Source organism: Trichosurus vulpecula, chromosome 8 (genome assembly GCF_011100635.1).
Source record: "Trichosurus vulpecula isolate mTriVul1 chromosome 8, mTriVul1.pri, whole genome shotgun sequence".
Classification (NCBI taxonomy): Eukaryota; Metazoa; Chordata; class Mammalia; order Diprotodontia; family Phalangeridae; genus Trichosurus; species Trichosurus vulpecula.
In genome coordinates this window covers 114,013,992-114,040,700 of record NC_050580.1, presented here as the reverse complement: position 1 = coordinate 114,040,700, position 26,709 = coordinate 114,013,992, and the positions used below count along the sequence as shown (strand labels likewise).

At 43.7% G+C, this 26,709-nt stretch overlaps 1 protein-coding gene across 7 annotated transcripts in view; it reads left to right on the top strand.

Moving 5' to 3' along the window:
* Window positions 1–26,709, top strand: part of PAX2 (paired box 2) — a 109,136-nt gene that overhangs the window by 13,803 nt on the left and 68,624 nt on the right. The gene's annotated exons all lie outside the window — the stretch shown is intronic.

The window sequence follows — 26,709 nt, the reverse complement described above, 5'->3', positions numbered from 1 at the left end:
AAAAAACTGAAGCGTAGTGTCCTGGGCAACTCTGTCATGAGAAGGCACAGGTAAGGGACCTGGGGATTCCAAACAAGTGCCAGAGCCCTTGGAATATACCTATTACCTGCTGGAGATGAGAGAATGTGGAATGGGGAAGCACCTAGGCAGGTGAAATGGGAAAAGGGTGAGTGGGAGAAAGAACAACTCATGTATACAGTGATGGGAGCAGCTCAAGGTGAGGCTCTGTGCCCAACATGTAGGTGTGGAACCTTCCTTTGGGGTGTGGCAGTGTTCACAGTGGGGAATTTTGTTGTTCAAGATAGAAAGCCAGTGGGAGGGGAAGAATGGGGATGCCACTGGCAGCTTAGGTGAAAAGATCCACTGGGTCCAACAGTCAGGTGGGAACAGGTTGGCGCTGTTTCTTTTTAAATAAGGAGAGGCCAGAATGTTCCTATTTATCACAATGGAGCAGACGCTGCTTTCTGTTTCTGTTTTCAGAAAAGGCTCTGCTGGTGGCCCAGGGCTGATTGGCTGCTGGGTAGCTCCTGGCCACAGCACCACAGGCCCTATTCCTTTTGGTCAAGGCAGCCTTTGCTTGCTTTGCTTCAAGAAGGAAAAATTCTTTTTTTTTTTCTGAGATGAGTCTATTCTCTCTAAAGACCCACAAAAACAAGAAACTTCCCATGCATTGGTCAAATGTGGGATGAGGGCTCCATTGTAGAGATGGCATGGTGTAATGAAAAGAGCAAATGGAGTCAAATGACTTGTATTGGACAAATGCTTCTGCTCTTTACTACCTGTAGTGTGACTTTAGACAAGTTATTTATCTTCTTTGGGTCTCGGTTTCTTCTTCTGGAAAATGAGGAGGTTGGCCGAGATGATCTCTAAGATTCTATATAGCTCCAAATCCTGAGATCTTATGGCTTGCGGTAGGGTCATTGTCCTCCCTTCTGTCCTGAGGTGCAATAATTCCTCAGTGCAGGAGGGAAGCTGGAGGCCTTCCTTTGCTAGGAAAAAGAGGTAGACTTGGGCAGTAAGCAGCAGTGGAGCTCAGTAGTTACTGCCTGTGTGGTGACAGTTTGTGCTGGTGTGTGTGTGTGTGTGAGTGTGTGTGTGTATTTGGCAAGGAGAGAGGCTACACAATTCCTTGCCTACCTGATCCACACTGCATGGTTTTTATCTTCCCCTCCCCAAAACAGATGCTGCCGCTGCACTTGAAATATGCTGTTGCGCTTATAAACCAAATTGCTTTTCATGCTTTAAAAATTGGCTCTTCAGTCTCGGCAATCTCTACTTCTGTTGCCATGAAGACTTGTCCCACCCAACCTACAGCTTCCTGGAGCACATCCTTTTCTAAATGTCTAAGGAAGTCCATTGAGAGTATGGCAGATTCCCAGAGGGTTTGTTGACATGGCCACTGGCAGTGCTAGAAAGTAGGGGCATTTCATTATTTGCATAGCACATGGAATTTATCTGAATTGTTATAAATGTTGTGGCACTTGCCATCTGTGGAATAAGAGTTTGTAAGCTCTTCAGCCCAGCGACTTTAGATGAAGTCTGGAATAGAAAGCAGGAAGGTGAGATCTTTGCTACATAGAGGCAAAAAGTCCTGAACTATTTTACCGAGCAGTCGACTAGGACAGGAAAGATTTTCCAGCTAAAATGCTAATGTTAGCTTTTGCTTTGGGTTGGGAATGCTACTGCTTCTTCAGAATGGGGGCAAACCAGAGATGGAATCCAGACTTTACCAGACTCTTTGCAAGAAAGGAAGGAGATGCATATCCCTTGGAGTTTTCATTTTTGATTGAACTGGCATTGGCTGAAACCATTCTCCTTCATCCCTCCTAGCTCCATTCACAAGTTAGGATCATAGAGTCCAGTTTTCTCAGCCTTTCTGAGTGATGCTCTTCCTTTGTGGCCCATTCCAAGGTGAATCCAACATCCTTCTTTCTCTGCACCAGCTATAAATGAACTGGGTTAGGATTCTGAGTGATGGCTGCTCCCCAGGCTGCCACTGAGATTGTTATAGTTAAGAAAATTCATCTTACGGCATTCATGATCCCTTAATAGGTAGATGTCTTGGGTCTTTTGAAGAGGCTCTGGCATCAGAGAGATATGTTAGTCCATAAGCTGCTAGGTCAAAGGCCTTCCCAAACCAAATGATTGCCACTAGCCAGCCAGGGACATGGACTTTCTAGCTGATTAGAGTATCTCTGGATGGGCCACTAGGGTTGATATTTGTGGTTTTTCTTCTGACACTCAATGCTTAGAGGTTAGCCATGGAAAGGAACTTGACTTTCACCAGGTCCTGTGCCCTGCTAAGTGATAGTGGAATGTCTGAAGTCATCATGCCCTTGTAACTATTTGGTGGAAGGGCTCTTGGCTTCATAGGACTCCCCAAGACTGTTTGCTTAGCCTGCTGGAGGGCCCAAGAGGGCCCTCTATACATGCAGGAATGAATACATATATAGTGAAATTCGAAGGTTAACGACTGGCCTTCTCTGACCTTGAGATAGTTAGACAGGGCCACATCTAGCAAAAAAAAAAACCTGTTATGCCACTGAAGTACAAACTAGCATGAGGTGACCCACAGTCCTTGGTGGGTTTTGGTGGGAAACTCCCTTACTACAGGGACCTTGACTCCCTTGATCCTACTGAGAAGCAGTCAAGACACCTAGCTGGCTTTCTCATTGTTTGGAAGAGGTTGGGTCTTCCTTTCCTTGAGTCCTTTTTTCAGTTTTCTCAGTGATTCTAGGAACTGTTTGCTGCTGTTAGCTTCCTTCTCATTGGTCAGGCTCTTCCATTCATCTGTCTTGTCTCCTGGCCTAGTGCAGATTCCCATTTTAGTGGATGTAGCCCCTGAGTGAGGAGAAAACCTCTACATTGTGAAGCTTAGTGCCCCCCAAATGGGGAGGGGGAACATGGTGGGGAGCCGGCAGGATATAGCCATCTGACTCCAGAGAAGGGGAAGGTGGGAGGGGTTGTCTCCAGTGAAGGAACCGGGTGGGCTCCCAAGAGAACTACAAAGAAAAAGAGAGGAAAACCCCCTAAATAAATAAATAAATTGCGTCCTAACTGCTCAGAGAACTCAATAAAACAATCACATCAAATATGAGGAGGTATAAATCTCACGTCCGCGCAGGTAACCCACTCAATTGCTTTTATTATCGCTCGGCCTGGCTCCATTTATTACCGTCCGCAGCCTGGGTGAAGGAGACTGCTCGGAGGGTGGTCTCTGGTGCAATCCTACACCAGGAGTGGCAACAATCAGCCCATACAGCCGGGGATTTCGATGGGAGACTGGGACGGGCCCATCTGTCTGCATGAAAACCAATCAATAACTCTGTAACCAGAGCCCTTGTCACTGGGAAATGGACAACACAACAGTTCAATACAGGGGCCACAGGGGGAATTAGCCAAGTGGAGACAGGGCCAGGCAGGAGATGGCCCCTGGAGGGAGGAAGGGAGATATGGGGACTAGGGGATTTGTGTTTATGTTTTATGTTCTGGGGAAAGAAGCGTATTTACATCTCTGTGTGTGTGTGTGTGTGTGTGTGTGCATGAGTGCACAAAACAGAATTCTTGTATATAAACATGAGGGAGAGGAAAGAGAATAGAAATGGGAGGTTGGGAGTAGGAGGTAAACAGCATGTGTATGTGTGGTGTGTGTGTGTGTGTGTGTGTGTGCGCGCGCACGCTCGCGTAGGACAGATGGGAGCATTCCTGTTACTATAGGTGGCATGGCATGTGTCTATGTACGATTGAACTAGAACCATGGGATTCAGAGCTGGAAGGGATTTTCAAGATTATCTAGTCCAACTCTTTCATTTTGCAGATAAGGGAACTAACTGGGGCCCTGAAAAAGTTAAATGACTTGCTCATTGTTGCAAACATGGTAAGTGACAGAGTCAGGATTTAAATCTAGGTTTTCTTATTTCAAAGGCACTGGGCTTTCCGCTATGCCACAGTGACTAGGGGCGGCAGGCTATCCAGGGAAATGGACCTTGACCTTGCTGTCCCTTGGTCAGCTCCCCAAGGTGCAATCTTCCAAGACTGTGCTCAGAAAAGAAGGCTCTAGTTCAATGCTCAGGAGTTAATGCTCCCTAGGTTTCTCAATGGGGCTTTTTTAACCTAAAGGATAGTTTTCCCTTCCCCACCCCAGAGAGAGAGCACTGCTGTCTGCCCTTTCGTTCTCCTGATCCCAATACCCACTAAATATTTTCCCTGTATTCCTGACTCTGTTCATAGCTCTTCCATTCCCTTTTGTTTCTTGCTGTACCAGCCCTCAAATTAAGACACAAATACATATGTGCTTGGACATTCAATTCATTTGGACAAGCATTTCTTAAGCATCTCTAGGAATACACAAAAAAATGAAAAGCACCTCTAGGAGCTTATATTCTCCAGGGAGATATAATAAGTACCCAGATAAACAAAAGCAGGATAATCTGAGGAGCCTGAGAGCAGTAAAGTAATGCTCAGGAGAGTCACAAAAGGCTTCCCAAAGGAGGTGCCACCGTATCTGAGCCTTGAAGGAAGCTAAGCAATCCAGGAGGCCTGGGTGAAGAGGGAGTGCATTCCAGGCTTTGCAAAGGCAGAAAGGTGGAAGATAGAATACCAAGTTCAAGGAATAGTGGGGAAAATTCTGGTTTAAAGAAAAACGCAACATAGTGTAAGGGAAGAAATATTAGAATGAATCAGGGAACTTGGCTTTGAATTGTGACTTTAATAGTGCCTGAGTGGCATTGGAAAAGTAATTTTGCTTCTCAAGTCTCAGTTTCGTCATCTGTAAAATGAAGGGGTTGGATTAGAATACCCTAGGTCCCTTTTAATTTTAAATCATGATTGTGACCCAAGAACTCAGAGAAAAGTTATATAAGTCAAAAGGTAAAATATTTCCCTGGCACATCCTTATCCCCAATCCCCAGCAGTCCCAGGTGCCAAGTCCAGGGCCCAAGGCAAGGCAGCAGAGGAAGATATGGTAGGGCCCCTGTAGGACTTCCATTCTATATGGAAGAGTCTGGAGAGGCTAGACACGTCCAGCTTATCTAAGTCCATATCTATCCACCCATTCACCAAAACAACATGGCGAAAAGTAAAATAAATACGTAAATAAATTGGCTGCATTCTGCTAACCAACACCAAATAACTAGGTTGACAAATAACACTTTTTTTTAAACTTACCTGACTGGTTGTTTTGATGTAGTAAACACAACTTGAACACACCTGTGGTAGTGTTCTGGCCTTCATGTCAGCCCCAGCTGTGTGAATGGAGGTCTGTGTCTACTGTGTAATAGATCTGCCCTAGGGCATAGGCCTTACAGACCTTGGAAACTTCCAGGGGCACCAGTTTCCTTTTGGAAGGAGTCCAGGAGACCCTTACTCTTGGCTCGGGGCTTTCTCCTTTATTATATTTTAAACCTTGCTTATCTCTAATCCCCTGGGTGGAGACATAGAGCCCCTGAACTTCTTGGTCTCTGATTGCTTGGTCCTTTGGACTGAGAAATCTGCTTCATCCAATACTTAATTAGTTCTTCCTTCTTCAGCATTTGCTACCATCCATGGATTCTTGATTGTAGCAATCATAGCTGCTCTCCTATCTTTCCTCTGCTGCCACAGGCTCTACTTCATGTTTTCATTTTCTAGGTTTTCGAAGTACAAGGGAAGAGACTAGTTTACAGAAATATCAAGACTAGGTTTGCATGTTGGGGTAGAATGGAATCTATTTTTTAGTTCTAGGGCCCACAGGCCCAGCCACAGGGCAGAGGACTTGATCTGGGATTTTTAATTAGTTTGGGAGAGTTTAGTAAACTTGGGTACCATCTAGTCTAGGATGCATCATTTTGTTTTGTAGTTGTAGTGATTATTTGTAGTGGAAATTTCTTGTATTTTACAATCTATATTATTTTCCCTGGTACATGAATATCATTTCACAAACTTAAGATGGTTTGGATATGGTAAGAGAAAGATGTGGGGATGCATGGAAATGTGAGCATCTCTGAAATCTGCATTTAAATACAGTTTTCAGCCTTGGGAGAATAGAATTCAGGGCCTCAAAAATGAAATATTATCCCCAACCAGAGGGAAAGTCTGGAAATTTAGTGAATACTGTGCCTGCCTTATTCAGACATAGGACAAAATTCTTCTTGTAGCATGTTCATGTGTGTGCCTGCGAGTATGTGGATATGCCTATTTGTGGGTGTGTATATAGCTAAGTGTGTATGTGTGTGTGTGTGTGTGTGTGTGTGTGTTGTGCAGGTGCCTTTTTGGTCTCCAGTGGGGGGGGGAAGGAGAAGGCTGAGGGCAAGAAATGAATGGGTAGGAGGACTTTGAAATAGACAGTGGTAGATAAGAGGCTGTCCCAAGTATGACAGAGAATCATCTGGTGCCTCCAGAATACAACAGGGATGGTGCTGGGTTGAGGCTTCCTAATTCATGAGAATATAAAAAGAAATAGGCTAAACTGTCACATGGCCATTTTACTGGGTATGAATCCAAGAGTCAAGCTATCTTCAGATCATAGGGTTTTCTCTTCAGTCATGACAGTAAAGTCAAACATTTTTGTAAGGACATGAGAACACTAAGCTAGTTCACAGTCTCGGTCAGTAACTAGCTTTACTGATTCAGAGGAGAGGCTCTGGTGGAGTGCTCTCTTTCCTCCCACAGTGACAGCCACAGCCATCACAGCCAGAGCTAGCCAGTCACAGCCAGAGTACCTCAGTGTGGCAGCTTGCCCAGACACAGGGTGGGGGTGATGGAGCCATCACCTCACCACCAACTCCAGCGCACTCATTGGCAGAGTCCTCCCAAGGGATAGGCCCTACATCCTGCAGCAGAATCTTTCCCCAGGGAGCCAAGATGCCAGGGAAACCAGGAAGGCTTGGAAGAAAATGTTAGATAGGAAATTGGATGGGATCTAGAGGTCAAGCAGGGCATGATGAGGACAGGGAAGCAACAGAAACCACAGAAGCCCTGAGGGAGAGGAGGAGGTACCAGAGCACCAGCAGGTCATTGCAGCAACAGCAATAAGCTAGCATTTATAAAGCACTTTACAAAGCATTTTACAAATACTTTCTCATTTTATCCGCACAATAACCCTGGGAGGTTAGGTCTTTAGATGCTATTATTATCCCCATACCACAGGTAAGGAAACTGAGGTTAAGTGACTTGAACAGGGCCACATAGCTAGGAAGTATCTGAGGCTGGATTTGAACTTATGTCTTCCTAAAGCCCTGCCAAGCCCTCTATCCACTGCACCACCTAGCTGCCTATAATTATAAGGGATACAAGAGGAGATCTGGGACAGAAAACAAGCTGGGGAACACTTATCTCAGACCCCTTAAGACAGGACAGTACAAGGTCAAGGGAGGGTTGGGAAATGGACCAGCCATGCTAGTAACTGTAAATCTCTCATTGATGATCTTAATTAGCCATTTGAATGGCTTTTTGGTTGCAATTTGATATAACCAGTATCCCTTCATTGGGAAGCAAAGCATTTCCATTTCCATCACCATTTGACTAGGTATGCATCTGAAGACATAGCAAAGAGGGAAGATTTGCTATAGATATTGGAAGACAAGAGATAGCACTGAATTTAGAGTAATAGGGTTCAAATACCACCTCTAATACTTATGACCTGTGTGACCTTGGGCATGTCACTCCGTCTCCATGGGCCTCAGTTTCCTCATCTGTAAAATGAGAGTTAGACTAGTTAGCCTCTAAGGTCCCTTCCAGCTATAAATATGTCATTATATGAGAGTGGTCATAAATGGGAGGTTGAGGAAATTCTCCCTGGAGAGAACTAAAGCTGGGAATACGTTGAGAGTCCATAGGATTAGATATCACTTTTAAAAAAAGACTCCTTTTGATTGTGAAGGCCTAGCAAAAGAGACTGGAGGTTTGGTGTTTTGGTGGGGTTTTTTGGGGGGAGGGGATAAGCTAGGTAAAAGGAATTGAAAGGGAGAGAGGCCACGGTGAGAGTGTGAATCTGGAAGTTGAGGAAGAAAAAGAGAAGCTAGATAGAAAGGGCCAGATAGATTCTCCTGTGCGTTTAATGCTGCTCTTTGAAGGTTTATATGTAAATACAGCAGGTGATAGAGAGTACAGGGAGGGGAGCTGCATAAGGACTGTGAAGCCTAGGAAAAGGGACAGAGGAGGTGCTTATTGGAGCTAAAGCCTTCTTGGATGTTTGTTGTCTGCAAAGGACAAACACTGTTTGGGATCGGGTCTCTTGGGAGGCAACCAGAGCATCAGGAGATCATTGAGCATCTTGTGGGTTGGGTGAACTGCCTGCTTTAGACTGCTTAGACTGCTCCAGAGAGCCTGAAGGGAGGGAGAAAGGGGAAAGAGAAAGAAACTCATGTCTATAAGAGGAAAGAGGTGAAGAAGTTTCCAAGAAGTGACCTGAGAGGAGGAGGTGGAAGAGCCCCAGGAAAACTGGGAGGTTCTGGGAGCAAATCCAAGGAAGCATGTGGTGCCAGGCATGGTGGCCATGCAACGGACATTGATGGTCCAACAGCCAGGCAGCCAGTCAGCGTAGCTGCAATGGCAGGAGGTAGGTACCAGTGGCACAACAGACTGTTTCCTCAATGACCTGCAGTCTGGTTGCCTGCAATGCAGTTACCCCCACTCTATCCTAGACATGGAGGGAGTAAAGGAGAGTGGATGACCTCAATTCCCTCAGAAAGACTACTTGTTCTAGAAGCCTATGGTAGCCCTGGGAGGGTAGAGAAAAGAATGGAGATCATTGGGACAGAGGAGAAGAGTGGGAGCAAGGTAGAGGATCTTGGGAGGAGAGAGAAAATGCAGATAATGAATAGAGTCTCTGTCTTGTTTATAGAAGTCATCTCATCAGTGTGATTTGCTTTTGCTCTGTTCCGATAGAGTGGGGTGGTGGAATGTGTTTAGGGGACTAAGGAGAGACCTCTTATGGGAGAAAGGCTCACACAGGGTTGTTGTTATTGTTTGTCCTTAGTTCTCAAAGATGGTTATGACATCATGGAGGTGATGCCATGACATGCAAGTGAATTGGATTTAGGTGAGAGAGGGCTGTGCAAAGTCACCAGCCTCGCTTTCTCCTCCAGAGCCATCTGGCAGGCAGAGAAGAAAGGAGGGTCTCAGCACACTTGCCCAATCTTCTTAGAGGAAGTCACAGGAATCAGACAAGAAGCCTCAGAACCCCAGAGGCAGCAGTCACAAATACTGATGTATGGAAAGGAGGGGATCCCTGCATTCTGATGACATCCAATGGCCTCTTTCCTCACTCTTCTGTATTGCTCCTCTTCGGCCGGCATCGCCGAGTGTGTGCTGGGACCCTGGGGGGAGCGAAAGCATACAGGGTCACTTTGGTAACCTTGCCTTGGTTATTATGTGCTAGTAATACTGTGTGGAGTATGAGTCCCTCAAACTTTTGGATTTTGGTATTTGTCTACTAGGAAACAGGAGTTTGTGGGCCAACCCAGCAGCTCTGGCATTGTGTGGAGATGTCAAGAAAGTTCCTGTTGAAATGTCCGCTCTAGCTTAGATTGTACATTGTTACCATAGCTTTGAATGCTTATCCACCCCCAGGCATATATGATGATGAATAAGAGGCAGGGGTTTTCATGAGTCCTCTATATATATATCAATCTTGTCGTGTAAGTAAAGTATCATGATGTGTCTAGGGAAGCACACACATATGAACATACATGTTCTGGCTCTACATGTTAAGTTTCACGCTTTGGTATGCACATGTTGAAAAAAGATGAATTTTTCATGATTGGGCAAGTATGAGTATGTGTATATGAGTATAATATGATCGAGCATGTTTTAGGAAGAATCATTCATTCATGCTTGCCAAAGTGCTTAATTCCGAGTGATTTCCAAGGTTCAAAATTTTTATCTCCTTTTATCACCTGCGGAGTTACCTATCTCGGACTCTCTCCCCGTCCATCTCTCTGCACCCTCCTCCTCCTTTTCCTTCTACTCCTCCTTAACCAAGTTAGCTTGTTTGGGTTAAGAGGCCAATCTCAATAGACTATAATTGAAGAGCGAAGAGAATTTGATAAGATAAGGAAGGGCCATCCTTCCTCTAGGGACCAATAGAGGTTTCATGTTCCCCCACTCCCCTGCTGTTTCCCTAACGAGCTAACACTGGAGAGGGGAGGGCCAGGCATAGGCCACTTTCCTAGCCCAGGTTGTCTATACCAGGGATAGAGAACAGATAGAAAGAGGGAAGGAATTGTTTATCTTTTTTTTTCCTCTACCTTTCCCTGATCAGTTTGGAATTATAAGGAATTTTTTTTAAAAAAAGCCTTCCAACAGTCTTGAATGAATGACAATCGTCTTTTGAATTAAAGAAGGAGGAAGGAAAAGGGAGAAGATCGGGGGAGGGGGCCCCCAGTGGGATATAGAGATGGCTCCTTGGCAGTAAGCTTCTCTTCCCACCCCCAAAGCCCACAGTGTAACCCTCAGAATGGAGGAGGACAAGAGGGCAGAAAGAGTCTTGCTTTTGAGGGTTAACCAGCCAATCTGCTGTGACCCAGTGGTAAGACCTTCCTACCGGTAAGATTCCCTCTCTCCATTCCTTCCAGATACCTTCAACCAGTCTCTGAAGTCTAAGTGGGTCCTATTCCCCAGGGAGGCAGCTTAGTGAAGCCAGGAGCCTCCCCAGGAGACAGCCCTGAGGCAGGCACAGAAAAGTAGGAAGAAATTCATTTCATGGCCTGTGGCTGCTTAGAAAAGGCGATTCCAGCATATGTATGTGATAAATGTTAACTGAGCATTAATCGCATTAAAGAGGGCCCTATAAACTTTTCATTTCTAATTAAATTCAGTCCAGTGATGCTGCTGGAGCCATGTACTCTGGGCCTTTGTTTATGTGGAAAATTAAAATGCAAATACAATGGGATTTATTTTCATGACTGGAGTGTTAGGTTAGTCCCTCTGGCTGGTCGACTACCAGCCTCCAGGGACCAGCAGAGAAGGTGACTGTTTTGATCTCAGATGTTGCTACCCTTGGAGTTCAGGCTACAGTGAGAATGAAGAGGCCAGGGTTACCTACTAGGTTCAAGGTCAAATGCAGATTTTCCTTTTTCATTGGGAGATAGATTAAAAAGCCAGTGATGAAGAGAGGAAGAAGGGGAAAGAAGCATCCAAGCACCAAAGAATATAGAAAACCTTCTTCACTCCCCTCCAATAGCAGCCCAAAGTCCATTAGAGGCACCCTCTCATTCACAGTAATGTCGTTGGTGGTGTTTGTGAGGGTGAGGCAGGGCAGGGAGGTTTTGGAGGAGATCAGTTCTTTGGGGCCCTTCTCCATGGTCCTGCTTCATTATTGGAGTGGGTCAGAACTAGAAATGGTCTCTAAAATGTTTAGGGCTCTTGTCTTTTCCACTAAGATATACCTCCAATATGAGGATACATTGACAAGACAATGAAGCACATAGATACAAGCCAGAAAAGATACTGCAAACCCATATAGGAATAGCTGACTTCACATAAGAATAAAGACACATATACACTGGAGGGAAGCATCATGCTTGTTCCTCAGCAACCAGCACGTTGACCGGCAGGCAGGTAGGTCATTTGAAAATTTGTAATACCAAGTGCTTTTGAATGGAATGACATGAAGTTGATTTTTTAGTTCCTCTGTGTATTCCCTTCACCAATACATTTCAGCAACTTATGTATACCCCTAATATTAGAGATTTGCCTGGTTCATTAAGATAAAGGACGGATGACTCATCTACGGTTACATAGCTAGCATGTGTCAGAAGCAGGATTTGAAATGGGGTCTTCCTGACTCCAGGACTTGTCCTCTACTAAGCCATGTTGTCCCCTGCATATAAAGATGTCTCTTTTTTAAATAAAGGAGATAAAACCAAAGATAAGAAATGAATTCCCTTTGGTGATGTCACCCCTCTTATGGAGGGATTACGTGAAGTTGACATTAATATTTGGGGAGGAAAGGAAAGGGAGTAAGCATTTATTGAGTATCTACTGTGTGCCAGGCACTGTGCCAAGTACTTAACAAATATCATCTCATTTAATCCTCACTCCAACCCTGGGAGGTGGGTACTGTTATGATCCATATTTTACAGTTGAGGAAAGTGAGGCAGCTAACCAGTGTCTGAGGCTGGATTTGAAGTAAGCTCTTCTAGACTCTAGGCCCAGCTCTCCATCCACTGCATCACCTAGCTGAAGCAAGATAGGTAAGGTGGGTTGGAGGGGAGATGGCAAAAGACTAATTATGTTATGTATAGATTTCTAAAATATGTACCTGAGACATAAGCGTGCACAAGCACACGCTTGCCCATTGGCATGGTCTGGATGAGGCAGCATCTGTGTGTTGAGACCTAATTGGCTATGACACCATTAGCTTGATATCTCAGCTCGACTGGACCATGATCAGCCTGCTTTACAGTGATCTGATCTGATCTGATTATAAAGAAAGCCAAAGTAGCCATATTAGCCTGTGGCTTGGACAGCCTTCAGGGTCAGCCATCCAGAAGTTTCGTCTATGTGATGTTAAGTATCTGGATCTTAGAAACATTTAGGATTAGGGTTAGAAACATTCAGCTAATTGAATTTCTCAGTTTTTATAGATCATTTTCCACTTAGAGATCTAGCCAAAGAGAAGCTACTTTCCTACAACAAAACTCATAGCTCTTTCAACAGTCTGAAAAGAAAGCCTTGGAAACAGGAAACCAACGTGACTGATACCCCCAAACCTGGTTCTCTGACCTGACAGGAGTCTGGAGCTGGCCGGAAAGCCATGTTCAGGGAGCTTCTTTGGGGCTGGCCGAATTTGGCTAGTCTTCTAAGAGGAGTGGCAACCAATAAGGAAGTTTTTGTGGCTTGGGGGGGTATATTGTTTTGTCCCAAGTAGTAAGAACAAGAATTAGGCAGCTGGTCAGTGGACAAAGCAGAAATCAGAATTGATTAACACCTTGTGTGTTTAAAACAAAACAAATAAAAGGAATGTTCTCTTTTGTCACAAGTTATTAAATAAGAATGATATCAGGGAGTTTATAGATGTGGTGTGACTATGTAAATGTACGAGATAATGAAGTGCATAGGGAGTTAGTGTGGGACAAAAGAGAAACCACTCTGGACTCAAAGGACCTTGGTTTAAATCCCACCTGTAACCCTCCTTGTTCAGTCACTTTTCTCTGGCCCTCAGTTTCCATCAACAAGTGAGGAGCTCATTGGGGACTGTGCAAGTTAAGTGGATAACTGAGGACATTTTCCATATGTTTAAAGAAAGACAATCCTTTGCCTCAATTACATAAAGATTTCAGGGAAAACTGATTTTCTTTGCACTTTGATTGATCCACCTGACCCGGTTGTCCATTTCACTTTGCACCTGTAACCTGTCTTTAAATGGGAATGTATAACCATGGGTGAGTGCCTACTCTTCCTATATGATGAGGCTTGCTGTTCTTTTAGTGAGAATCTTAAGGGTGGCATTTTCTAGATTTCCTGGATTGTGGTACTTTACATTTGATGGTATATTTTCTAATATAAAAGGAAACGGTATAGGGAAAACCCTTGGCAGATGTCTTTGGTATTCCCAAGCTTCTTGTATGCTATGGAGGGAAAGACAGGAAAGGGAGATGAAAGGAGAAGGAAAGGGTCAGAATTTGAGAGAAGAGAAGAGGAAGAAGGGATGGAGATGAGAAGAAAAGAAAGAGAGAGGATGGAAAGGAAGGGGAGAGGAGAGATGGAGAAATAAAGGTGAGCGAAAGCTAAAAGGAAAGAAACTTATAAGCAGCTGGTGGTGGGAGTAACTGTTCTTCACTCTCTACCTGTATCTTCATTGCTGTTAGGGTGACTTAGAATTCACTGGGCTCTTTCTGGGCCCTTCTCCTAAAAGTTGTCAAAATCCAATGGAAGCCTGAGAAGCCCACAGCAGCTCTGGCCCTGAGACCCCAGTGCACAAAACCAATGGCCTTCACCTACTCAGTCCATAAGTGGCTTTGGCCAGACTTCATAATGGTTTACGGTTTCTCAGGCTCAGTCATGTAGGCACCGACAAACTAAAGGAAAAATTGGCAGTTTTTAATTCAAGCCGAAGTCACTTTTGCCCAAATTTTTCAAAACTTTCAGTTATCTAAAGGGGTAATGGGTGAGATGGGTAAGAGTTTGTTTCTGGCTTTGGTTCTTCCGTATAGCTTTGCTTGCGGGGACAAAGCTGAGATAAGAATTAATAAGATAAGATTCAAAATTCTTCCTAGGCAAAGGTGGCAAAAACATTTTTGCTTGATAACCCAGATGTAAAAGTCTCAGTTTGGGACCTGAAATGTGAGATTCAAGTGTTTACATTTATCAAATTAATGACTAATTGTAATTCTTTTCCCTTCACTTTGTGCCCACCCAGCTGAAAATGAAACCCTGGTTTTCCAAAGTAGTAAATAACCACAATCACTTATATTTATATAGCCTTTATATAGGTTTGTGTTTACAAAGTTTGCAAATCCCTTTTCTCCTCTTCTCTGCCCCTTCTCCTTCACCCTCCATTTTTCTTTTTTTACTTCTGCTTACTCACTACCCTAACTTCTCACCACTAGCCTTTACACACACACACACACACACACACATTACATGCATGCATGCATGTATACATGCATACACACATACATACATACATCTCATTTGATTCTCACAACAGCCTTAAAGGTCTATGCTATTACTATCTCTGTTTTACAGAGATTGCCCAATGCAGCTAATAAGTGATGGAGGTTGAATTCAAAACGAAATCTTCCTGACTCTGGTACCCTATCCACTATGCAACCCTGCCTTTCAATTATGTGGAGACCTTATTCCCAGATCCCCTGCCTTTCTTAAGGAAAGCTTTGGTGAAGTCTTAGAAGGGGGCTGAGGTCTCCTTCCTATCCTTAACTTGGAGTTCTCATTCTTCCTCAGCTTAGTTGAGAATGTCTTTGCCACTCACTCTTTGAGGGGCCACCAAGAAATTTAGCTTAGCCAGTTTGGGCAACCCATAGAAATTTCTTATTTCTCAACTCTTGTTCCTCACAACTTACATACCTGAATTTATACACTCTCCCTAATATGGGAAGGTCAGACTAATTCCTATCTATTTATTGATTAAAGATCTGGCTTAATAAGTAGGAAATAAACATTAAATCTGCTGAGTAACTAAGTCTATGTTCTGGAAATTCAGTTAATTTTCCTTTAACTTAAAACACAAAAAGGGAATTTAAAACAATATAGTCCATAATCAATAAATATTTATTAAGCATCTACTATGTGCCAGGCACTATGCTAAGCACTGGGGATACAAAGAAAGGGCAAAAGATAATCCTTGCCCTCAGGAGCTCACGAAGCTAATGGGAGAGACAACACGCAAGCTACTATGTACACATAAGATACAGATAATAGAAACTGGAGATAACAGCAAAGAGTAGACCTGGGATTAAGGTGATGGGAAAGGTTTCTGCAGAAGATGAGATTTTAGCTGAACTTGAAGGAAGCCAGGAAGTAGAGATGAGGATGACAGGTAGTGAAAATGGCCAGAGTCAGGAAGAAGATCTTGTCAGTGCCAGAGGGCACAATACTGAGGGAGAGAGGAGAGAGAGGGTAGAAAGAGACAGAGACAGAGAAGAAAGAGAAGGCAGAGAGAGAGGAAGAGAAAAGAAGAGAAGAAGAGAAGAGAGGAGAGAAGAGGAGAGGAGAGGAGAAGAGAAGAGAAGAGAAGAGAAGAGAAGAGAAGAAGAGAAGAGAAAGAGAAGAGAAGAGAAGAGAAGAGAAGGGGAGGGAGGGAGAAAGAGACAGAGACAGACAGACAGAGAGAGACAGACAGACAGAGATAGAGAAGAGAAGAGAAGAGAAGAGAGGAGAAGGGGAGTGAGAAAGAGAGAGAGACAGACAGACAGAGACAGAGAAGATATAGACAGAAGAGAAGATAATGGGAGGAGGGAGAAGACAGAGAGACAGATATACAGATGGACAGAGACATAGAAGATGGAGACAGAGAGAAGAGAGAGAAGAGAAGAGAAAAGAAGAGAAGAGAAATGGAAGGGAGGAGAAAGATGGGTGGGGGTGAGAGAGAGAGAGAGAGAGAGTTCTAGTGAGGATGCTCCAGCCATACACTCTTCAGCCCCTGGCTCTTCTAGGCCAAAGGCCCAAGGAGAGCCCATGATCTTCTTTCACTGCCCTCCCTCATTTTTCCACTTTTAAACAATGCACATACTTTGTTCACATCAGGTTTGACATTGGGTTCTTCTGTAAGTATACATGCAAACATATCCACTCGTACTTCTTGGTGTCTAGACCTCGGAAGTTGTTCTGTTCATGCTTACACATGTGAACCAGAAGAAATGCTGACATGCATACTCCTCCTCTCCTCCCCCCATCCTACCATATGTTCTTATATTCATGCACAGCTGTGAGTTCAAACATTTACCTACAACTTAGTGTACAGAACACCATGCCATATGTAGAGACTCATGGCCTATTCCACACATGTGAAATAAGTCCATAGGCTGCCCCATTCATGGTGTACATGAACCTGGCCCAGATCAGGAGGCTACGGCACAACACATGGACCTTCATTTTTCCTCCTCGCAGATGTTGCAGTACTCTCAGACAAGGGTGTACAAGTGTCCATATTCCCTTAGCTCCAGGAATTTTCTTGTGTGTCAGATCATAGAGTCCTTGGCTGGCCAGGTGTGGCAAGTGCGAAGGAAAGAGTTACGGGCAAAGTCACTGGACTGGGACTTGCTGGGGGATTCTTAGGGCTAGAATGAAGACTTCTGTTGTTAGTTTTCTCACTCCAGCTAGTTGTAGTAATGAGAAGGGGGATTGTGGAAGTATGAGTTTCTTTCTCTCCAGCGTCCTGGGACTTCTGCAGGTACAGGGTTTGGCTCCAGGACCAAATGGTCCAAATCAGCCTCATGAGTGGGAGTGGGAAACTGGTCTTAGAGGAATAATCTATTTATTAGTGTGGTATAGAGATCAGGGCTATTCATCAGAGGATATGTCTCTTGGTTACTGACAGGGAGGATTCTGGATTCTCTTTCACCGGCTAGTTTGGAGATTTTTGAGAAGAGGTTTTGTCCTGGGGCATTCTTTCTGGAATAGGCAAGGTGAATTAATGCCAGAAGGGCCATTCAAGTCTCACGTAATTATTCAACCTACATCACCAAGGAGACACCCATTCACCTAACCTTTGAAACACATATTACCAAAAAAAAGACACAGATATGATCAAGGCACATGCCACAATTCAAAACAGTAACATAGACATTACCTCCAAACAATACTCAAATTCCTTCCAACTCAATGCTATACAAAGTGCACCTATTTTCCTCCCTCCCCCATATAATGTCGTAAAGCCCAAACTCTAAGCCAGCTGCTGGAATGCACCCACAGAATACAATACAAACTGACGGCACAATACAATACAATACAACTCCAAACCCCCAGTCATACCCATGCCTCCACAAAGAGGGAAATTCAGGCAGTGAGCACAGGACCTCCACAGCAATAGCAAACATTGGTCAAAACACACAGATGGAGTCAGGAACACACCGCCAATGCTCTCTCATTAGCGACCAGCTGTGCAAAGCCTTCCTATGCATAGACAGCAGGCAGGGACACAACTGTAGACCAGAATAGACCCCTCCCCATCTGGGCTTCCCCAACCTCATTGTGGCCTTCCAAGCCAGCAGCGATTGCTGGGAGGGGCTCCAAGATGGCCTGAGCCTTCACCTGCAATAAGCCTCCAGCTTCTCATTACTAGGAGAATAAACTGTCCCCTGAGCCCTGGTTTCTCAAGACAGGGCAGATCAGCTCTACCCTATTTGGGGCCATAACAAGGCTTTGCTATAACTTGAAATGACAGAGCTCCAGGGAAAGGAAGGGGGAGGGCAAGGGGCTGGCCAAGCTGGGTGCAGGAATCCCCTTCCTCCCCCAAGCCACAGCCTGTGGCCCTTCTAGAGCCGAAGTCTTCTTGCTGGGTGTTCGCTGAGTATTGATTCAGTCTGCAAGCAATTTTAATATTTCTTCAGGGACTCCCAGCAACAGCACAAGTCATTAATTCACCCTCCCAAATTGCTTATTCAATAGCAGGAACATGGCTCCTGAATAAAGTCCCAGAATTTATGTGACTCATAGGAGTCAGGAGGTCAAACAACTGTTATGGAGCGAAGTTAAAAATCCAAATAAAATATTGACACTTTTTTGGGGAGGGGAGGGGGAAGCAAAGGTATTTAAAATAGGGTTTTGTTGCAATGCCCCTAGGATAAGAACAGAAGGAGACTGAAGACAGTTGGAGTTTGTAAAATCAATGGAATTTATTGCATATTTGCTTGGTGTTTAATATCTCTCATTTTCCCCATTCCCCTACCCTGGACATAGATAGAGATACACAAGTTCACAAATACACACATCAACACTGATGTATAGGCAAGCATGCAGACAATATACATCGTGAAACATGTTAGAAAGTAAACAAGGACGGGGTCTATATTTGCATGCACACTTATATGTATGTGTATGAATATGTATACACTCATATAATATAATAAGTTTACACAGATAATCCCTCACACAAAAGACATAGGTACAGATACATTCTGAATGTACAGGCACATTCAGAAATGCAAGAAATTAGATGGACATACCATCCTGCATACCTGTACATACAGGAGTCCTATATGTAAGAAAACTCACCGTGCACATGAAATATACTAAAACTTACAACAGTTATCTAACTGAAAAAAGGCAGTCTCATTTACAGGACAAATGTTCGTGCTTACAGATCACAGGCACATGCATGCACCGCATGAACAGATATTTCTATTTACCTGTCCGCGTATGTTTTTTGCTAAACTGCCTATGCATAGATCTACTCAGGTCACCTCTCAGATGTCTCAATCCTGACCACGTCAAGCTATACCAAAATAGAGACCAATTTGTATGTCCCAAAGCCATTGATAAACCCTGAGAAATGCTGACCCTTACATCTGAGTTCCACCCCTTCCAAACAACAGCCACAACAGCAGCAACAAGACTTAAGGTTTCTTTACTTTCCAGCTCCTAGAGCAGGACCCATTAGAGAGGAAAACAAAGCATTTCCACGCAGGATTTGTTCTAGGGTTTGTCTCTGAGGGCTGATCTCCTTTCCACGTACTGCGGAAAGATGGTTTAGGATTGTACTTTGGAGAGCCTTGAATGCCGGGATCCATGATTTGAACTTGATCTAATAGATGGGAAACCACTGGAGTTTTGTGAGAAGGGAATCATAATAATAATCATTTATACTAAGTATAATACAAATATTATATTTAAATAATTATAATATACAAATATTTATACTAAATAATTCTAATCTATACGAAATATTTATAATACAAATATAAAATTTAAATAATTTTAATAGTAAACATACAATATTTATACTAAATAATTATAATCATTGTACTAAATATGTATAATACAATATAAAATTTAAATAATTTTAATATAAACATACAAATATTCATACTAAATAATTATATTCATTTATACTAATATGTATATACATTATTTTTATGTTTAAGGTTTTCAAAACCTTTATCACATACGTTATTTTATTGATCCCCTCAACAACCCTGTGTAGACACTGCAGATATTATCATCCCTACTCTATGATGAGGAAACTGAGTCTCAGAGGGCTTAAGTGACATAATATAACATATGGAGTAAATGTGAGAGACGAAATTCAGAACTCTTTCTCTTCGCTAGAAGTGTGCAGGCTGGATTGAAAAGGGGAGAGCCTGGAATTGGGAAGGCCTAAGGAGGCCTTTCCTGCCACAGGGTACAATTATCTACAGAGGGTCCATGCAAAGGGAGCAATAGAAAAGAGTAGGTTCTAATTTTCCTGTGGAGTGCGTAGAAGACTCACTTCCAGGTAGGGATCAGATTGGATGGCCTCCCCATGTGCCTTTTCCAGCTCTAAGATGCTACGATCCCATCATTCTAAGTGTGACTTTGGCCACTTCTAGAGAAAGGAGGTTTGGCACAAAAATACTGTGTAAGCAAAATCCTAGCCCTTCTCCCTAACCTCTGGAGCCAGAACATTTCAAGGAAGGTGCTGAACTGGGCAGCAGGTCTTCCTCCAGCCCACTCTGTCACAGAAAGACCCGGTTCTAACCTGGAGGGCCCTGACAAAATCCGAGAATAGGCATAGTGGAGAGTGTGATTAATCTGGTCACGCTCTGGTTTGGCAAGCGCCTCAGACTGGTTTCCAAATGGTTTGTCAAACACATTTCCTCTTATTTTTAAACCTATGCATATCTTAAAGTCAAATTAATCCATATGCTTTCAATTCATTCCTTACAAGCCCATCGGAACTATCCCCCCTCCATCAGCCCCATGGTTCTCCCGGCCTAGAATTCTGTTTTCTGCCATGGGCACCGAGGGACATATTGAGGAGGACCTGGCGCTTCTCCTTGATGTCAGCCTTAGAAGGCCAGGCATATACTCAACAGTATAGCTTCCTCAACCACCCATCAGGGCTCTATCATCCAGGAACTGATCAGAAATGTTTATAAAGCTATTTATAATTGCAGCCCCCCAATTCTCTAGGCAGCGGCTAATTTTTTTTCAAAGCTGGGAGAACTTCTTACCTTTTTTAAGTTGGTGAGGTGGCAATAGTGGCCACCTGAAGGACTTCAAAGGTGGGGCTGGATAGGACCAGTACATGCCCAAGGTTAATGAAACACTGGCTGGCTGGCTGGCTGCTTACAACCTTCCACAGCTCTCCTGAAAGAAACCCTAGAAGAACTCTCTCACTGAGGATCTGGTTTCAGCTTCTGCATCCTTAGCCCATTAACTTGATGTATACTCTATGCTTGGCCAAGTCTCTTGGCTTTGGGTCTCCCAGTAGGCTTCTATGGGGCTGAGATTTCAACAGCAAACATTTGTTGGGTGCCTACTCTGTTGGGGTAGGCATTGGGTGTCATATAATAACAAAACCAAATCATATAAGGATGTGAAAGGGTGTGTTTACCTATTTAAAAGAATTGTCTGGATCTCTCACTGTACTATGAATTATACATATATGTATATGTATATTTTGTATTACAGATTATAAGGTCCTTGAGGGCAGAGACTGTATCTTTCTTCGTCTTTGTATCCCCAGCACCTAAAAAAATAGGCACTTAATAATTGTTCTTTGAATTGAAAAACAACACTGTCCCTGTCCTCAAGGAGCTTACAATCTAAAAAGGGGTATAGAAAATGTAAGCAAATAAGTATTATAAAAGGCTGGCTATAATATAGGCAAAGGAGAGCTCCAAACAAAGTGTCCCAAGAAAATCTGAGAAGGGAATGGTCCTATTTAGCTGGGGGATCAAGAGAGGCTTCATAGAGGATTTGGCACTGGAGCTGGGTCTTGAATGTAGAGAAGGATTCCAAGAAGCAGGGACGCAGAGGAAGTGTGGGATGATACACAGAAGTAGGAAAATTCAGGATAAAGTCAGGGAACAGGTGGTAGTTTAGTTTGACTGGAAGGCAGAACATGTGAAGGGAGAAAATGGAAATAATAATATGAAAGTCTATTGTAGTCAGAGTCTAGAGTTTCCAGTGAGGTAGGCCCTGCATATCATATCTTGACTAGGCTATGGTGATTTAGGCCAAAGTAAGCTACCAGAAGGTTGCTCAGGGGCCCTGGCTCCAAAGTGACTGACTAGCACCTACTTTAGTGATCTTTGTTGACCAGGAGTAATATAACCACACTAAAGAAATGACTCTTGCCTGGCCAGCTCCTCCAGCCCCCTCCCCAGCCATACCTTGCTAACTTTTTCAGTTTTGTTGTTGTTGGTTTTCATAACCCCATTTTGGGGTCTTCTTGGCAAAGATCCTGGAGTGGTTTGCTATTCCTTCTCCAGCTCATCTTATAGATGAGGAAACTGAGGCAAACAGGGTTAAGTGACTTGCCCAGGATCATACAGCTAGTAAGTGTCTGAGGCCAGATTTGAACTCAGGTAGATGAGTCTTCCTGATTCCAAGCCTAGCACTCTATTCACTCTGCCACCTAGATTCCCCTTTCTCAAGGACTTGACCAATTAACAACATATTTATCAAATGTCTACTTCACATAAGGCACTGTGCTAGGCTACAGGATCCCTGCCCTCCCTTAAGAGGCTTACCATCTGATTATGAAACACATCCAAAATATAATTTTTCATGTTAAAAAAAGGCAACACAAAAGACAAATAACAGTTCAGTACAATATGAGATGTGATAGGACAAGACATTAATTCTCAAACGAGTGACTCAAACACCAAGTGTTATTGCAGTTGAGATCAAACAGTGATCACTGTGGGATGGAGCAGTCTGGAGATTTCAAAGATGAGGGATTAGACCAGGGCTTGAAGGATGAGGAGGATTCAGTTCAGCAAAGAAAAAGAAGCTAGGCATTCCAGGCAAAGGGGCAGAGAAAGACATAAACCAAAGCATGACTCTGGAGGTCCAGACATGTTCAAGACAGTGACATTTCCGGTTTTGCTCCATATGTCATAATAAAAACTTTCTCTTTTGAGTCTGGGATAATGATATCTGACTAATATAGCCTATGGAATACTATCAATAGAGGCAAGCTTTACTAATTATGATCAGCTATCTAAAAATTGACCAAGGACAAAACTTAGGACTATCACCAGCCTTCTCTCCCCTCCTTTCCTCTAGCTTACAAACTTTGGTCCTTGCTTTGTAAAGCTTATCTTCCTGACCGTGACCCAAGAGAAATGGGTTTTCCAAACCAATTGATAGGTGTAACAAATTGCCAAAGCTTGCATGCTTTCCCCCTGAATTATTGTTGTTTTGTGGTTCATCCTTCAGTCTGGAGGAGGACCAATGGGCATCAGGAATGTGATGTCTTGATTTGCAGTGAACCTCATTTGTCCCCTGAAAAGCCCAATTTGAATCACTACAGAAACTGAGTGATTTGGTGGCTCAACAGAGTCTCATGATCAGGATTTGGGTTCAGATCCTCCCTCTGACACTTACCTGTGTGACCCTCAGGTAGTCAGAATTTAACCTCCATGGCTTTTGTTTCCTCATTTTAAAATGAGGGGTTAGATGGCACCTTCAGTCCCTTCTAGTTTGTGTTCTATGATCCTGTGCATGTGAGTGCATGTGTGTGTGCATGCGTGTGTGTGTGTGTGTGTGTGTGTGTGTGTGTGTGTGTGTGTGTGTGTGTAAGAGAGAGAGAGAGAGAGAGAGAGACAACTTCTCTCTTGCTGTTCATAGAACACCATTTCATGCTGCACACCTGTCTTATAGCTATGGGGTATACCCTCCCCCTGCCAGGTGCTACACATATACTCGTACGTGTGCATTTCAATTCATTCTTCTTAAGCCGTGAGACAACAGCAGGGCTATTCTGGAGGCCCCAGATGTACCATTGGAAATGAAGAAGCTGGAGGCAAGGGACTCAGACCCCCCACAATAAGTTTTTAAATAGCCTAACAATGTAGTCCAGTCCCACAAAGAGGTTGTACTTTAATAATATAGATACTTATAGCTTTTGTTAAAAAAAAGGAAATTGAAAAGATTTCCTACATTTTTTGTGATCTCTAAAATGATAAGTTTCAGAATTTGGCAAAGGAAAGAGAAATATATAAATAATTTAATATCTAGTTTTATGCACACATACAGACATATATAATATATATGTGTACGTATATCTACATATATACATACTTACATACATACAATAACACACAAGATGAATTCCTCAGGCTGTTGGGGAAGGGCAATCAGAGAAGCCTTAGTATGTGGAAACATCAGGAAGGTCATATGTATGAGGTGTACTTGAGTCAACTTTGGCAGATGTTGAAATACTAAGAAGTGTAAATGGAAGAGAGTGCATTACAGGCATAGGGAATGGCCTGGGCAAAGGCCCAACGGTGAGAGACTGACTGTCCTGTTAAGTTTCTGCAAGTAGGTTTATCTGGCCAGACCACAAAGTTTGTGAGAGGAATGCTAGATGACAGACCAGAGCCAGCTGTAAAAGACTTGAAATGCTAACCAGAAGGCTCTGGAGAAGAAAGTGAGCTGGTGACCTTGCACAGCCTTTTCTCATTCAAATAAAAGTCAACTGCAAGTCATGTCATCATTTCCCTAATGTCCATGGTCCTCTTCAAAAACAAAGGACAAACATAACACAGAGGCAATAGGGAACCACTAAAGCTTTTTGAACAGTGGAATGATATGATCAGACCCTAGGAAAAGTTAAGAAAATGAGGAAGGTTAGCAAGAGAAGTGCATTTGGTGGTGCGGGGAAGCGACTGGATTCTGTTTGGGACATGTTGAGTTTGAGATGTCTGTGGACATCTCAAATATAAACACCTGATAGAAAGTTGGCGATATATGATTTTGAGCTCTGGGAGAGACTAGGGCTATCTCTCTCTCTCTCTCTCTCATTCTCTCTCGTCTCTCTCCTCTCTCTCTCTCGTGTGTGGTGTGTGTGTTTGAGAGAGAGAGACAGAGACAGAGAGACAGAGAGAGAGACAGAGAGAAGGGGAGGGGGAGGGAGAGAGAGAGAAGGGGGAGAGAGGGGGGAGAAAGAGAGAGAAGAAGAAAGGAAAAGGGGGGAGAGGAGAGGGGAGAAGGAAAAGGAAAAGAGAGAGAAGTGGGAGAAGGGAAGGAGCGAGAGAGAGAGACCAGAGAGAGAGGAGAGTGCACACATTAGCTCCTTGGGGGAAAATGCCACTAAACTCCTTAAGAGTCTCAAAGCCAGACTCAATTTGGGACTGGAGATCTCATAAAAACAGAGTTCTTATTTTCATAGTAATTCTTCAAAAACTATGATTTTATTGTTAGGAGTACTCACTCTACCTAGGTAGGGGGTCACCCCTCCAAGCAGCCTGGCCAGAAGAACCTTATCTGTATCAGATGATTTTGGGAATTGCGGCAGCCACCCCTCCTCCCCATTCATCATGTGGTGTGGTCAGTCTTCTGGTGTTGGAACTCTAGGAATGGAGAGAGGCTGCCCCAGTATACCAGTCTGTTGCAAGGGTAGGACTTGAAGTCTGTCCTGTTCGGTAGGCCCTGTCAGGGTGTTTGTCTTCAATGTCACAATGAAGCACCAGAGTGGAATTTTAGTGCAGAAGAATAACTTACATTTATATAGCAATTTATGGTTTCAAAACACTTTTTAAATACTATTTCCTTTGATTCTCACAACAACCTGAGAAGCAGATAACGCAGATATTATTAGCCCCAAATTACCAAGGAGAACACTGAAGGCTTAGAAAGATTAAATGATTGGCCTAAGGTCACACAGATAACAAGTTATAGAACCAGGATTCAAACCCAGTTTTTCCTGATTCCAAGCCTAGTGTCCTTTCTACTATACTACAGCTATATACGTATGCAGAGTCTTAAGGTTTGGAGCTGAGATGGGGAGGGGAAGAAGGACGAAGGGGAGGTCCGACGAATGCAGATTGCATGGTGTACCTTAGGGCTCTGGAGGATAGCGTGGGATGATGGATATTGGACCCTAGACTTCTGAGGGAACAGTATGGTATGAATGATACACTTTAGTGACCAGGGAGGGGAGGCATTCTGGTGTGAATGGTGTGCCCTGGAGGTTGGCAGTGTGGGGTGAATATTGTAATAGTTCTGAGGAGCAGAAAAGTGGGTGTCATTTCTAGTGGAAGTGAATCTTTAAAAAATAATCTTCTATAGCTCATGTTTGAAATCCTGTTGGGAAAAGTCTTATGATGCTTTTGCTGCTGATTGACTTAGGGGCACATGGCTAGAGTGGGTTGCTTAGGAAAGGCACCTGTGGACCCAGGGGAGTGGAGGCAATTACATGGATTAGTTGGTCAAAATCCCCTTGACTTCATGAATCACAAGAAGTTTTGTTGGTGGGATTGAACTTGACTATGGATCTCCAAAGCATGGATTCATTGAATAAAAGCCTCATTGTCCACTTGATTGAGGCAATCACACTTCAGGATCAGCGAACATAGGGGACCAGCTGGTCAGAAATAGTGTACCTAGTAGGCCCTTGGATTTGCCAAGTCAGAAGGGCTCTCTCTCTCTCTCTCTCTCTCTCTCTCTCTCTCTCTCTCTATCTCTCTCTCTCTCTCTCTCTTTCTCTCTCTCTCTCTCCTCTCTCTCTCTCCTCTCTCTCTTTCTCCCTCTCTCTTTCTCCCTCTCTCTTCTTTTCCTCTTCCTCACTCTCTCTCCTCTCTTCCTCTTTCTCTCCTCTCCTTTTTCTTTCTCTTTCCTCTCCTTTTCTTCTCCTCTTTCTCTTCCTTTGTCTCTCCTCTCTCTCTTCTCTTCCTCCCTCCCTTTCTCTCTGTTTCTCTCTTCCAAGACTCTTTCATCCCCTCCTGGTCTGTATTCTGTGCCAATTGCCACTGTGGCTCAGGACTTAAACAAGCCAGCACCAGAAAGTTAATTTTCATGGGAAGAGGACAGCCTGTTTTGTCTAATTGGTCAAGCTTCTGTGGCCAAGACGGGCAAAATCCTCATGATATGCTCTAGCCAACATCACCTGGTTTCATTTGGTGGTGTGGTCCCCATTTCAAAGTTAGTAACAACCCGGTTGGCCTCTAAGGTGCCTTCTAGCTCAAGACATACAATCCTCTGGAGTGACTCAGAATGTGGCAGTCATTGACAGACTGGAAGGAGAATCTGGGAGTATGTTCTACTCTTCCAGGCTCCTTCTCTTCCCCATTGGACTTCCACAAAGAGGCACAGGAGCATTCCTCCTAAAAACCCTGA